General features: G+C 37.0%; 1 protein-coding gene and 1 pseudogene across 2 annotated transcripts in view; one reads left to right on the top strand and one right to left on the bottom strand.

The window, feature by feature from the left end:
• The window catches only part of TMTC2 (transmembrane O-mannosyltransferase targeting cadherins 2), a 411,733-nt gene that overhangs the window by 104,409 nt on the left and 292,087 nt on the right, over positions 1–15,237 (top strand). The gene's annotated exons all lie outside the window — the stretch shown is intronic.
• LOC121040677 (60S ribosomal protein L32-like) lies at positions 6,547–7,384 on the bottom strand (annotated as a pseudogene).

Below are 15,237 nucleotides of genomic sequence, written 5' to 3'. Positions count from 1 at the left end.
ATGCTAGTCAATAACCACCCTGCCACCAAAATTCTAGTAGTAGTTTTAGTGTTCTCACACCATGAACTTGGAAATGTATGATTTCTTCTCACTGATGAAATAATAAAAATGTCATGTCCACGCTTTTTGCAGGCGTAGGGAGAAACCAGGGTTTGTCCTTGCTGATTTTTAACTGGCAGAGTCCAATCTTGTACAGGCACATTTTTCCCGTTAGCATTTACTTGGAAATATGGAAATTGTTTGTGTGTGGCTTAGAGCTGTCCCCGTTGGTTGTAGATCATTTTTAAACAACAAAGAGGGGGTTAAATCAGAAACACACGTTGGCATGCTTAGAAGGAGTGTTAATGGAAGTTCAGGGTACCAGGCTGTATTTTTGTAACTTTTATGTATTTTTTTATCGACTGTGTTTATTTTTAAACTTTTTAAAGGGGAGGCAGGGGTTTTAACAACTTCTAAAATATTTGACCATCATTTTTAAGAGTCTTCTATGTATGAGGCCATATGCATGGGGCAGAGATAAGGAAAGCTTCCAATGTAATAAAGGACATAAGACAAGTAGACAGAAGTCATTTGAATGAAAAGAACTGATTCCCAACTGGAGAACTCAAGGAAACTTTTTTAGTTTTCTTCCTTGAGGGATGAAACTGATTCTGACAAAGAAAACAGGATGAAGAGGAAGAAAATTCTGAGGAAGAGGCATGACATACACAAAGGTGAAGTGCTGGTCTGATGAATAAAGCTTAGGGATAATTTTGGAAAAGCAGAATGAGAATGGGTTGTAGAAGGTTAGAATTGGAGGACTAAGGGGTATAGATCCTGTGGTAAGGAAATAGGGAGCAACCACTTCGAGCAGTTGCTGTGGTGGGGAGGCTGGTCTGACAGTGTAGAATACCTTGAGTAGATGGTATGGTGATGGGGAGAGCCTTGAAGGAGCTCCTCTAGTATTCCTGGTTTATAGATGTGAGGGCCTGAATGTCGTTAATGAAGGCTGGAACGTGGAGAGAATGACAAGGGGTGTGAAATATTGTAAAAGTGTTGTCAATGAGATTTAATGCAGGTTAGATATGAGAGGGGATCAAAGATGGCCCCAGTGGTGTGATCCAGAGTTTCTGGGAAAACTGGGTACCATTAATAAATGTAAGGAATACAGGAAGAAGATGTTAAAATTTAGATATGTTGAATGTGAGTGGGTAGTATGAGATCATGACATTCAGTTGGATATAACTAACAAGGCAAGTGGAAATATGAGAGACTTAGTATTGTAGATCTTGGACTCATTCTTGACAAGACAAGACAGTTGAGTTCCATGGGGTCGATGGTATTCTGAAGAAACTGTAGAGTTAAAAGCTTTCTGATGTAGAAGATGAAATGAAAACAGAAGAGAAGAGAAAATAAGCTTAGAGCAGAAAAGAGGAGTGCTGTGTCACAGAGAATGATACAGGGGAGAATTTTAAGAATGCAGGGGTGCCTGGGTGGCTCAGTCTGTTGAGTGTCTGACTCATGATTTTGGCTCAGGTCATGATCCTAGGGCCATGAGATTGAGCCCAAGTCAGGTTGAGCATGGAACCTGCTTAAGATTCTCTCTCTCCCTCTGTCCCCCTTCCTCCTTTCATATGTGTGTGTGTGCTCTCTTTCTGTCTTTCTAAATAAATAAATAAATAAATAAATAAATAAATAAATAAATAAATAAAGGGTGCATTAGTTGACCGTCTTAAATGTTCTTGTGAGATTAAGGAGGTTGGCCACCTTTCAGAAAGCACTTTGACCAAGAGCCAGGGGTTCCAGATCAAAGTATATGGAGCTAAGGAGTCTGTAAATGTTAAAAAGTTATAACTGCTACTTATAATGACGTTTTTCTTGAAATTTTAAAAAATTTCTTTGTTTGAAACATCTTGGTAGATTATTTTTGTTGCTTGGAACTGAAGTTTCTGAAAGACAAATCTTGAATTTTATAATTAAGTAATGTTACTTTTTTGCCCCTGGAAACTTTATGAAGCAGTGATAATTAAACTTTGGTTTTAATAATAAAGACAAGCTATGCTTGTGACATAATAGCTGCTTAATTAAATATTTACTTAAATTCCTCTTTTGCCCAGCCTTATCCCTACCTGAGTATGAAAGGGCTATTTACAGAGTAAGGTCTCATTAGATGCCTATTGATCAAATAATATCAAGTTTAAGTTGTAGTTTTAATTTGTGGAAGGAGTAAGTTATTCTGTTTTCCAGAAATTTCTTTAAGTGAAACTCCATATTTTTTATTAATTTTTTTAATGTTTATTTATTTTGGGGAGAGAGAGAGAGACAGAGCATGAGCAGGGGAGGGGCAGAGAGAGAGAGGGAGACACAGAATCTGAAGCAGGCTCCAGGCTCTGAGCCATCAGCACAGAGCCCCCCTGTGGCTTGAACTCACGAGCTGTGAGATCATGACCTGAGCCAAAGTTGGGCACTTAACCAACTGAGCCACCCAGGTGCCTCAATTGGAGCTCCATTTTTATGAGATATCCTGCATTTGAAGACACTGGAAATTGGCATTCTTCAGAGCCATAGATATAGGACAGGTTAACCATAGATATAGAACAGGTTAACCATACAGAACTGGTTAACAAGATCTGTAACTTGACAGGGACCCTGTATAAACACAGCAAGTTGCCCTTTTGCATATTTGCTTTTCCACTTTTTTTTTAAAGCTCTGGTCTTTCATTGCTGCCATCAGTGATGCTACATGAGATTTAAAAAAAAAAAAAAAAGTAACTCACCAACCCTTTACTGAGGGTCTATATTGTGCTGCTTTGGGGACTGTAGAGATGAATGATACCGTAGTTATCCTTGAAGTATATGCAGTGTAGTAGGGGAGACAGAAGTAAACAGAGAAATTACAATTCAGCCATTATAGTGTATGAACAAAGTCTGGAGCAGGGGGTGTGGGCATGTAGAGGGAGGTGTAAAATCTAGAGAAATTGAAAGGGAGTCCTTAATTTTGTGCGGTTGAGTTAAAGATTGTCAGATAACAGCAACCTAAGCACTTCACAAATGATAAAGGTTTCAAAAGATTGTTTCCTTTACTATTTCTGCTTTTTTAAAGGAAAGAAGAAAGGACTCAATTAGTCACACAAATACAGTAACACTTAAAATTATTTAAGTCAAGGAGTTAGGAGTTAGGATGATTTTTCCATGGCAGCCAAAGTTAAATTTCTCCTCAACTTTCCTACAAGGGCCAAATAAATATTCAAATGATAGTATTTGGTATTTCTATTTATTTTATCCTTGGTGTTTGGGATTTCTATTTCTTTTCTTTCCCAGGGGGAGAAGAATATAGAATGTGGATATACATACACCATTCTTAAATATATGGATTGTGTACATGTCTTATCCACTCTTAGAAAATCTACCCATAAGTTTATGATACCTAGCACAGAATCTTGTTCAGTTCCTAACAGGAATTTAGTTTGTATGATTGATTGAGAGCTTGGCAAACAGGAAGGGGATGTAGATCCTCGATTCTCAATAATTAACAGAAATATTCAGAAATATTCTAGGATACAAATGTGCTGCCTCACTCCATATATGATTTGTAAACCTATGAAGTAGACAAATAAGGAGGTGATTGTATTCATAGCCAAATGATTTTTCTCTTTATGAAAGGATTCACCTAGGGTTCCTTTAATTAGGTAGTTTACCCAGTGCATTTAAGTGTTAGTTTCCAGACCATTAACTCTTTGACAGAAGAATGGAGGGGCAGAGAAGCTTAAACCAGAGTATTGGGAACAAGCTTCTAGATTGTATTGTTCATAATGGAGCAAAAAGAAGGATGAATGGTTTCCTTCAGTGTTGACTTCTGGGAAAATATTATTTCCTTTTCATATCATATGTGAGTACTATCTCTATAAGATACAGTTGATAGGGAAGTGTAGGTTTCATCTGAGACATAATGCATTAAATGTAGACTTAGGTGTTCCAGAATGGTAATCTTTGAGGCAAGGCATGTTTCTGTAGCTGATGTAAATAAAATTCCATAAACCTGTTTTGGGATATTAGATAAATTATACATGGCCTCTGAATGTGTGGCCAAATTGAATGCAGGTACATGGATGGATGAGCATCGTATGAGGCCAAATCCACCTTCACTGAAATAACTACTAAATACAAAATATCCAGATTAATTTATTCTGGGACAGCATAATTAGATCAATAACAGAATATTGGTATAACAAGCGGTAGAGTCATCGTAACAAATACATTTATATTGAGACTTGGGCTAGAAAGCAATTGTCAGCATGTAAGTGGCTATATGAGGGAGTAAAATAAAACTATTTAAAATAAATATGGATGATAAAAAACAGAATTATCCAATTTATATTTGTAACTATCTGAAAGTTATTAGCCCTTTCTTATAACGGGCTTTAAGAAATTTCAAGTCTCACTTGAGACTTGGATACATTTTAATTGGATGTAGAAGCTGGCATCTCTAGAATCAATCTTTAAAAAATGGTTTATGGCTCTTTCTCTGGGGATTAAAAAGCAATACAAACTATTAATAGATATTGAGCTAAAATGTCCTTAAAATTCAACACCACAGAAATTAAGTGACCTAAAAAGCGACATGAACTGTTTTTGAAATGTTTCAGAAGAAGTGGCCGAAGATATAATTAGTGTACTCGTATCCTTTCAAAAAAGAATTTCCCAGGGGCTCCTGGGTGTCTCAGTTGGTTAAGTGTCCAACTTCGGCTCAGGTCACGATCTCGCGGTTTGTGAGTTTGAGCCCCACATTGGGCTCTGTGCTGACAGCTCGGAGCCTAGAGCCTGCTTTGGATTTTGTGTCCCCTCTCTCTCTGCTCCTTCCCCACTTTCTCTCTCTCTCTCTCTCTCTCTCTCTCTCTCTCTCTCTCTCAAAAATAAACATGAAAAAAAATTTCCCTGATTTTATTATAGTGCTTGCCTGAAAAGTAGTTGCCAATGTAATTTTATTTTTATATATAAGATCATGTTAAGATCACAATAAAATGACTTGTGTTTACAATATATTAATAATCAAGCATTATGCACTCTTCTTTCACTTGTCCATTTACTTGTTCAGACATTTACTGATCACGCTCTGTATACTGCTCTAGAGGAGACCCTCTGTAGTGGAGGCAAAACTTGTAGTAGATGTTCCACTTTCCCATCCAGTGTTCTTCCTCACTGCTACTTGCTACATCTGAAATTCAGTTCAAAATTATAATTTACGTAATCTTTTCTTGTCTATTTTGTTTAGATATTATAATAAGCCTTTTTACTAAGCCTGGTTTGGAGTTAGTGAGTTTTCAGTTTATTTTCTAACATGTATTTTTTCTTTCCTGTTGACATTTTAGTGTATGGGTTTTCCCTAATCAGCTTTTTTTTTTAATTTTTTTAACATTTTATATATTTTTGAGACAGAGAGAGAGAGAGCATGAACAGGGGAGGGTCAGAGAAAGAGGGAGACACAGAATCCGAAACAGGCTCCAGGCTCTGAGCTATCAGCACAGAGCCCGACGCGGGGCTCGAACCCATGGACCACGAGATCATGACCTGAGCCGAAGTCGGACGCTCAACTGACTGAGCCACCCAGGCGCCCCCCTAATCAGCTTTTTTTAAAAGTGTAAATCTGTATGAGTTGAAAGTTTTGCCCATTAGTATATCAAGTTACACTTAAACTGCTACATCACCTCTCTTCTTGGTGTTAGCCACCACTTTCAAGATTTCTTACACTCTTTAATCCATTATGCACTGATTTTTTTTCTAATGGAAAAAGAAAGAGCTCTCAATCGACTTTATACCCTGAGAGAAGATAATAAGACTCAGAAATTAATTGTTTATAAATATACTAGTATTTAGATAGTAGGTGAAAGCATCTATTGTATGAAATAATATATATTACAGCTAGTCACCAGTAGTATACATTGGCATAAGGAAGAAAATTCCAAATCCAGCTCAATAAATTGCTTCTTGAGAGTGTACTGAGTATCAAGCTGGGTACTTTATAAGATAAACAGAAAGCCTCAGATCTTGCTTTTCATATCATTGTAACCTGGTTGGGAAGAGAGTCATAGTACATTACATGGCAAACATTACAAGGAGGTGGGAAATAACTGCAATAAAATTCCTTGACTGCACAGAAGGCATCATTGCTTAAAGAGAGTGTTGCATTGCAAGTCATTTAAGGGGTTGAGATCTCTGAGGAGGAAATGGACATTTTGAGATAGTTCCACATGATGAAGAAAAGCACAGAAATAGTATAAAAATGTAAGATATAGAAGTGGCTAGAAATAGGTTATTATTGTTTTTTATTTTTAAATTTTTTGTTTTTAATGTTTATTTTTGAGAGAGAAAGAGAGAGACAGAGACAGAGAGAGAGAGTGGGAGACACAGAATCTGAAGCAGGCTCTAGGCTCCGAGCTGTCAGCACAGAGCCCGATGTGGGGCTTGAACTCACAAACTGTGAGATCATGACCTGAGCCGAAGTCAGAGACTTAACTGGCTGAGCCACCGAGGGGCCCCAGAAATAGATTACTTTTAAAAGAGTTTTATTGTTTTTATTTTTATTGCTTGTAGTTTTATGGTTTTACTAACACAAATAAGACGTGCACATAGGCTGTCTATTCATTTTCTTCATTGTACAGCCTGACGTTGGGATTGGTGACTCTGATGGCCACGTGGGCTGCCCTTTCCACAATACGTTGAGGTTCTTGGAGGAGACATCATGAGCAATCTCTGTACAGTGAGATTTGTTGCACGTTCGCAGCACTTCAGACTCCCTGACGTTGTGGATTAGGGACTTCCGGGAGCCACTGGGTAGTACGTGCTTTGTTTTCATGTTGCTCCTGTAACCAACGTTGGGCATCAAGAGCTGGTGCTTGAATCGTGTGCGCACCCTATTGTCAGTGCCTCTGGGTTTCTGCCAGTTGCACTTAATCGTGACTTGTCCACCTGGTGCCCGATGAACTTCTTAGTCCTCTTTTTAATGATCTTGGGCTTCACCAGAGGTCTGAGGGTGGCTGTGATGCCAAGTGGGGGATGGCTGCCACCTCCACAGGCAGCGCCAAGGAGGAGGGGGCAAGTTTTTTTGCTTCTAGACATTTTCACAAATGATTATTTGCATTTTTTTTCTTTGTTTTGAACCTGAAGTCTCTAGGTATAGATAAGGGTTGAAGGCAGGAGTAGATTCTGTGTGTGTAATCAGTCCTTGACAGTTGCCTGGAGCTTAGTGGTTTTGGGACTGGAGTGTAAAGGTAAGTTGGGGATTCATGTCAGGGATGACTAACATGTAAGAAATAATCCTGTCTTTCAAATTTCCACTGAGAAGAGACATAAGACGACCATGCTAGCAATGCACAGTGTTTGCTGCAGCCATCTTTTGTATTAGATAGAAATACCTGGGGTAGGTGTTTGTATAATTTGAATATTCTCTAAATTAGGCCAGTCCTTGCCATGTATGTCTCCTTAATCTCTGTTCATTTTGGAAGAGCTGAAACTCTGAGAATTTATATATAGAGCCTTTTTCTGAAGAAACTGGAAATGTTTTGTTCCTTGTAATGATACTTAGTTTTGTTTTGGATAGGAAGAACAAATGCCACTCAGCCTAATGAGAGAGAAGACTAAGTACAATCAGTTGTTCTTACGTATTACTTCCTTTAAAAGCATAGTAAAACTGGGTGTTTTCCCCTCCGCTGTGGTCAAAGGAAGTTTAGGCTGCTTTCTGTCAAATATTAGAAGATTATGATTTTTCTGGGGCGCCTGGGTGGCTTAGTCGGTTAAGCGTCTGACTTCGGCTCAGGTCACGATCTCACGGCTTGTGAGTTCGAGCCCTGCATCAGGCTCTGTGCTGACAGCTCAGAGCCAGGAGCCTGCTTCTGATTCTGTGTCTCCCTCTCTCTCTGCCCCTCCCTCGCTCATGCTCTGTCTCTCTCTCAAAAATAAATAAACATTAAAAAAAATTAAAGAAAAAAGAAGACTATGATTTTCTTTAAAGCATAGTGGATGAGATTTCAATTTGTCTTTCATATCAAAGGCAAGGGTGTCATGTTTATAAAGTTCCATATTTAAAGCTGTTTTAATTTTGAACAACATAGAAATTAATTATAACTTACACTAATAAAATAACTATTTAGAAAATAACACAAATACTATATACACAAAATATTGAATCTCAAATTGAGTCTATAAGATCCTCTTTCAAGCATGGAAAGTTTTATATTTTTCAACAAGGTTTTTATGAAACAGAAATCAACTATTTTTTATTTATTTTATGCAGTAAATATTTATTGAGCACCATGTGCTAGGTTTTTCTAGACATGGGGGGTGCAGAAAAACCTACTCTTGTAGAGATTACACTGTAATAAATTAACGAGGCTTTGCATTCTCTTATATTTCACAAGAATGGTATTAATTTGGTTGGTTATCATTTTATGTTACTTAAACTAATATTCTGCACAAATTATAATCAGTGTTTTGCTAAAAAAATACAAAAAAATCAGTGTAAATGTGTATGTTATGTGGAATATTTTAAGAGAAATTGTTTAGGGACACCTGGGTGGCTCAGTCGGTTAAGCATCCAACTTCAGCTTCAGGTCATGATCTCATGGTTTGTGAGTTCGAGCCCCACATTGGGATCTGTGCTGACAGCTCGAGCCTGGAGCCTGCTTCAGATTCTGTATCTGCCTCTCTCTCTCTCTCTCTCTCAAAAATAAACATTAAAAAAATTAAAGGAAATTGTTTAAATTATTATTTTTAAACAAAGGACAGATATGAAATGTCATATTTTTGCAAATTTTTTTAGAAGCCCGAAATATAATTCTTCAAATTATAGTGGTAAGAGCTTATATACATCTTTCTGAATGGAACCATTTATAATATGAAAAATATTATTTAATATTAGATTCTTGCTATAGGTAAAATTGGTGCACTTTTGAGGCTTATTTGAAGTTTTCTGTACCATGCTCTGCTTTCTAAGATATTTTAACATATTTGCAATTCTAGAAGAACGTTAGTGCCTTATTTTTTTCTTCTTCAGTAGCTTCTACCTCTTACTGACTGAAAGTAAGATCAGTTAGTTATCTTAGACTAGCTGCCCTTGAGTTTTATTTCAACCACATCTCTCTATAATTGTGATTGTATGGAGAAAATTGATTCATGAATCCTTATGTTCCTTGGGAATTAAAAACAAATCCCATAGGAGGTAAGGAATTACTTTAAAGTAATGGAGCAACTGGAAATCTGCATGTAGTACAACTTGTCCATTTAATGGAAACAGACTTAACTAACTCTTTTGAATGAAAGGCGTATTTGAAATGACATGAAATCGATTTGAAATGTGGATAGAACTAAAATCAAGTGGTGTTTTATTAACTTGATCTATTGGTTGTTTTCTGTATCATATGGGACAGCTGTGTCAAAGGCAGTTAAGATAGAATTTTGGAGGCAGCCTTTTACATGTGATAAAAGGTTGTCCCTAGGCTTATTGACATCATTGGCCACATTAAATTATAAACCCTTGACTGGCTTGGTCTGTCTCCCTCTCCTTTCTCTCTTTCTTTCTTTCATTCTTCTTTTATAAATATTTTATAAATATTTCTTTTATAAATATTTTATATTTTATAAGCCACTAGAAAAATATCAAAATTAGGTTTTTCCTTTTATAAATATTTTATTTTATAAATTTTGTAATTTTTTTATATTATATATTTTATATATTATATATTATAATTTTCATAATATTATTTATAAATTTTATAAATATTCTATAAGCCACTAGAAATATTTTATTTTATAAATTTTATAGATTTTATACATTTTTTATATAATATATTTTATATATTATATATTTTATATATTGTAATTTTTTATAATATTATTTATAAATTTTATAAATATTTTATAAGCCACTAGAAAAATACCGAAATTAGGTTTTTTTCATATAAGAAATTTGACTGATATAAAGTGTGATTTTTTTTTTATGATTAAAGACTGGTTTAAGAAACAGTGAAATCACTTCTAACCTCTGTCCCTAGAATATCAGTTTTCATTTTTGATTATTCGATTTAAGTAGTATATATAATTTGCTTGATTGCAATCATACCGTAGACCTAGTTGTTATCATTCTGTGGAAACTCGGTTTTTATTTAACAAACCTATCAGACCAGTACATTCATATATTCCCTATTCACTTTAATAATGATTACAACCATCTCTTCCTTTCAATGTGTGGGAACTCAGCTACTTAGTACTTAAGACAATATGTATGTTTAAAATTTTCTTAGTATCTATCTAGTTTCTGCTTGAATGTTTATGTTTATCGAGAACTCACTACTGTGTAACAGCAGCCTGATGTATTCCTGGGCATCTTTAGTAGTTGCTCTGTTACATTGAGTCAAAATACTCTTTTCCTTATACTTTCCCTTATTAAGCCTTGTGAAACAACACAGAAGTCAGCTAGTCTCTTTGCCCAGTGACAGCCTTTCAAATGTTTTAAGCCAATGGTTCTATCTACTCTTTAGCTTTTTTCTTTTAGTTTGAACATCCCATTTCCTTTGTTCAGAAGTTTATGTGGCTTTATTTCTAAGTCCCTAACTATTCTGGTCACCTTTCTCTTGACATATTCCATTTAATCAGTGTCACATTTAATATCTAGCCCTATACTGAACACTACCATGAAACCACTACCTCCCTTGACCTATCAACTGTATTTCTGCAGTTTCATAAGCTTTTCTGGCAGCCAGTTTACACTACTGGGCTTGGTCAATTTTTCCCCCATCCTTCCTCCTCTTTTAAGCTGTATTTCCTTCTGTTGTCTTTTCTATATGCAGTCATTGTTTTACCATAATTTTCAGACTTCAAGTTTTAAGTCTGCTTTATTGATTTTGTTGGTATATATTCATTCATTTATGTGTGATTTTAACAAATATTTATTGAGTTCCTATATGCCGGGTATTCTAGCGGGTGCCGATAGATCATAATGGTCAAGATGTAGTACCAAAATGTATTTCCTCCGGTGTCTTGTGACCCTGATTATGCCATTAGAGGGGAATGATAATAAAGAAGATGATGATGATGGTTATAGCCAACGATTATCAGGTGCTGCTATATCTAGCTCTAACGACAGTCTTTAAGGTGTAGGTGCTATTATTATTCCCATTGTACAGATGAAGAAACTACAGCTCATAGAGATAAAGTAACTTGTTGATGGCCAGCTGGTGGTTGGCAGAGCTCGCATCACAGTCCAGATGATGGCGTGCAAAGTCTGTTGTTTTAACCATTCTGCGAAGATAGGAACAAGGTAGAAGTTTAAGTAAGGGAAAGACTTTGCTTTTCAGCATGAATGGCAAAGACTTCTTTGAAGAAATGGGATTTTGAGGGAGAAGTTTCTAGCAGAGAAACTATCACTAGATGGGGGTGGGCACGAGGATGGAAGAGTACAAAGCATTAAAGAGGAATCCCATTTGTTCAGTTTAGCTATACCGTGAGATACATATAGGCATGCTGAAATGTAAGAGGAAAAGGAACTAGAGACAGATTGTTGAGTACCCTATGTATCATGCCTACATAAGTGTGTTGTGCTGGTAAGAAGAAATCATGAATAGTTTTTGAGCGAGGGTGTTCCGTAGTCATATCATGCCTTAAAAATACGACCTTGTAACATTCAGGAAGGATTACAAAGGATGCATATAGATGATCAGACTGGGAACAAATTCAGGGCTTGAATAAGTAATCAAACTAAGAGGTAATGAGAGCCAGACTTACCAGTTATCAGTGGAGGGAACATAAAGAACAGGTATGAAAAAGACAGGACATTGCTTCAATTGTTTTGAGTTTGAAACCAAATGACTATTGGAAGAAGCAAGAAGTAATAAATGAAAATGAAGATGCTGCTAATGGAAACAGTCAGATCTGGTTGAGGATTTTTTTTTTTAGGAAGATGAGGAGTAGTTGACCTTTAAAAAATGTTGAGTTTGAAGTATTGCTGTGAAATCCAGATGGAATTATCTCACAGGCAATTTGAGAATCAGTGATATGGAAGAAAAGGTAAGAGTGGTAGATGGGAACCACTGTTAGATGTAAAGGGGTAGGTGTAAAACATGGTGCATGAGGGCAAGAGGACACATTGCAAGTGCTACTTCTAGGCTTGGAGATGACTGAAGGGATTTTCTGAAAGTAGTCTGTGACAGATATCAGCTTGGCTGTTTTCGTAAAGACTTTGTGTATAATTTCAACTTAAGCTCTTTGTTCATGCATTTCCTGATTTTTTTATGCTACATTCCATGAGTGGGTCAACCTCAAACACTTCATTACTAAGACCAGATGCTAATTCCACTATCTTGGCCAAAGTTTCAGATTTTCCTTTAAATTTAACAGCCAAATCCTTGCCTTATTTTCATTTCTTTCATCACTTGGCTTGAATTCTTCATGGTTCTCTCTTTGAACTCTTTCCTTTTGTAGTCGGCAAATTCTGTCTCTTCTGATTGCATGTTCTTAAGTGTTTCTTACCCGGTTGGCATCTTGTGGCCCACCATCCTATGCATGCTTCATCACCAGGTAGGCTGCATCTTCTGATTTCATTGAGGTTTCTGTAAAGTATTGCAGTTTACCTGTGTTGCAAAATGTAGCTTGATTTATATTATTTGATAATCGTTTCTTTGGGATTTCCTGTGTGGTCTTTAGAGTATTAAGAAACCAATGGCCTTCCATGCCTCTGGCAACCAATCAGCTTTGTACTGTTTAGTGGTAAGATTATTACATTTGAAAATATTTAAAATCATCCTTTAAAAAAATTTTTTTTAATGTTTTTATTTTTTTTGAGACAGAGAGAGAGCATGAGCAGAGGAGGGGCCGAGAGAGAGGGAGACACAGAATCCGAAGCGGGCTCCAGGCTCTGAGTTGTCAGCACAGAGCCTGACGCGGGGTTGGAACCCATGGACTGTGAGATCATGACCTGAGCTGAAGTCGGACGTTTGACCTACTGAGCCACCCAAGCGCTCCAAAATCATCCCTTTTTTTTTTTTTTTGGAATACTATCCTTTTAATTTTACAGATTTTAAAAAAAAAATTTTTTTTTCAACATTTATTTATTTTTGGGACAGAGAGAGACAGAGCATGAACGGGGGAGGGGCAGAGAGAGAGGGAGACACAGAATCGGAAACAGGCTCCAGGCTCCGAGCCATCAGCCCAGAGCCTGACGCGGGGCTCGAACTCACGGACCGCGAGATCGTGACCTGGCTGAAGTCGGACGCTTAACCGACTGTGCCACCCAGGCGCCCCTAATTTTACAGATTTTAAAGAAACAAGAATTCTCTTGGGGCACATCTGACCTTATATTTAACTTTTGAAGGGAAAGTGTGGCTCCTCTGACAGGGTCAGGAATTGAATTCTCTATTATCCTTGAATTTTAAAGGGATCATAACAGTCAATCCATTATGGGAAATCTCTCCTTAAGTTTTATTGATGTTGGCAACTGTTCTGCTGAAGATAAATATATTTTTGCTTACTCTGTCCTAGGAAGAAGCAGAAGTGAAAGGTTGTAGGCTAAAGATATTGAATTAACTGCACAGTGAAGGTGTGACCCAGTAAATTTAAGGAGCCCAATAATGCTTCAGTCTGACATGTTGAATTCATCTGAAAGATAATGCTGCCCATTCCCAGGAGAGAGTAATGGGCTTCATTAATTCCCATTATATAGGATGATTCTTTACAGGTGCATGGGCTGAGGTTTAGTGAGTGTGGTTTATTGGAAAAAGTCTATTTCTCCCTCTACTTCTGGAGGATTCTAATAGACCTGTGTTAGCTTCACACCTCTCCCCTTTATAAGCAGACTCCTCATCTTTGCATTTCCAAACTGAATGTACAAAATTTATATAAAAGGAAGTTTGCTCACTTAAAATTTTTTGTTGAGTTAAATGTGTTAGCTATTCTTTTTCTAATTCTTCACTTTAGAAGTGAGCACTGAAATTTCCATTTAGAGAACATTTTACTTGCTATAAAATGTATGAACCTCAGGACATTAGGAAAACCTAAATCATTTCAAAATAACCAAACAGCAGTAGCTAATTTCCTTTTAGTGAAGTTAAGCTTCACTTGTAAAGACTTCATTTAAAGTTGAAAGGCACTTATGCAGTGCCTTGTTCTCTATTACCATCACCCTAGAATCAGGGGCTACTTTAATAATTAATTCTTGAGGCCCTCGTTAATTTCTTGAGGGCCGCAGAGTTTTTAAAGGATTGCCAAAAAATTTCCAAAAAACTCATGAATAGATGGTACCTTGGTGACGATTTTAAAAGATTGTGGTCGGGGCGCCTGGGTGGCGCAGTCGGTTAAGCATCCGACTTCAGCCAGGTCACGATCTCCCGGTCCGCGAGTTCGAGCCCCGCGTCGGGCTCTGGCCTGATGGCTCAGAGCCTGGAGCCTGTTTCCGATTCTGTGTCTCCCTCTCTCTCTGCCCCTCCCCCGTTCATGCTCTGTCTCTCTCTGTCCCAAAAATAAATAAACGTTGAAAAAAAAAAATTAAAAGGTTGTGGTCTCTGAAACCTGGTGTGAGTATGTGATAAGATAGAAAGCAGGGCCAATAAAATAGACTTCCATTATCTTCCGGAGCATGTATCGAGAATAGCTCTATTACCTCAAAGGACCACCAAAAATCTGTTTTTTTTTACTTCAAATAACATTAGGCTGAGTTAAGGTTTGTTAAAAAGGGATTAAAGAAGACAATTGAGGTGATACATCCAAACTTTCATCCTTCATGAACTGGGATAGTTAGAACTACAAAATAAAGCCGATGGCAGGTAGCTTTCATAAGATTAACAATAAAGAACAAAGGAGGAGAAAAATAGGAAATCTATGATTGGCTGGGGCCACCTAGTCAACCTTGTTTGGGGTCAGAAGGTCCAAATTGGTTTAGCTTTGGGGATTGGCTACCTTGAGAGATGGAGCTTCTACTCATGCTGGGACATTTACAGGAACACATGGGTTATCTAAATTTAAGCTTGCTAATGTGGTATCCTAGGTAGGAACAGCTCACTCTTGGGCCCAGAAATTTATTTCAAGAGATGAGCAGACTTTTTGACTATAGTTGTTTCTCACAATAAAAAGGGCAGGTTTGTAAGTTAGTAAACTTCCAGTGACTAGAAATGTTTAGTAGAGATTGGAAAAATTAGAGAAGATTCTAACTGGAATCTTTTCTGAGAAGAAAGATTGGATAAGGTTTGCTTAGGCAAATAAAATTTTTCTTCTGCT

Source organism: Herpailurus yagouaroundi, unplaced genomic scaffold, assembly GCF_014898765.1.
Source record: "Herpailurus yagouaroundi ecotype Mexico unplaced genomic scaffold, PumYag 182, whole genome shotgun sequence".
In the NCBI taxonomy this organism is placed as follows: domain Eukaryota; kingdom Metazoa; phylum Chordata; class Mammalia; order Carnivora; family Felidae; genus Herpailurus; species Herpailurus yagouaroundi.
This window is presented reverse-complemented; position numbering and strand designations above follow the sequence as displayed.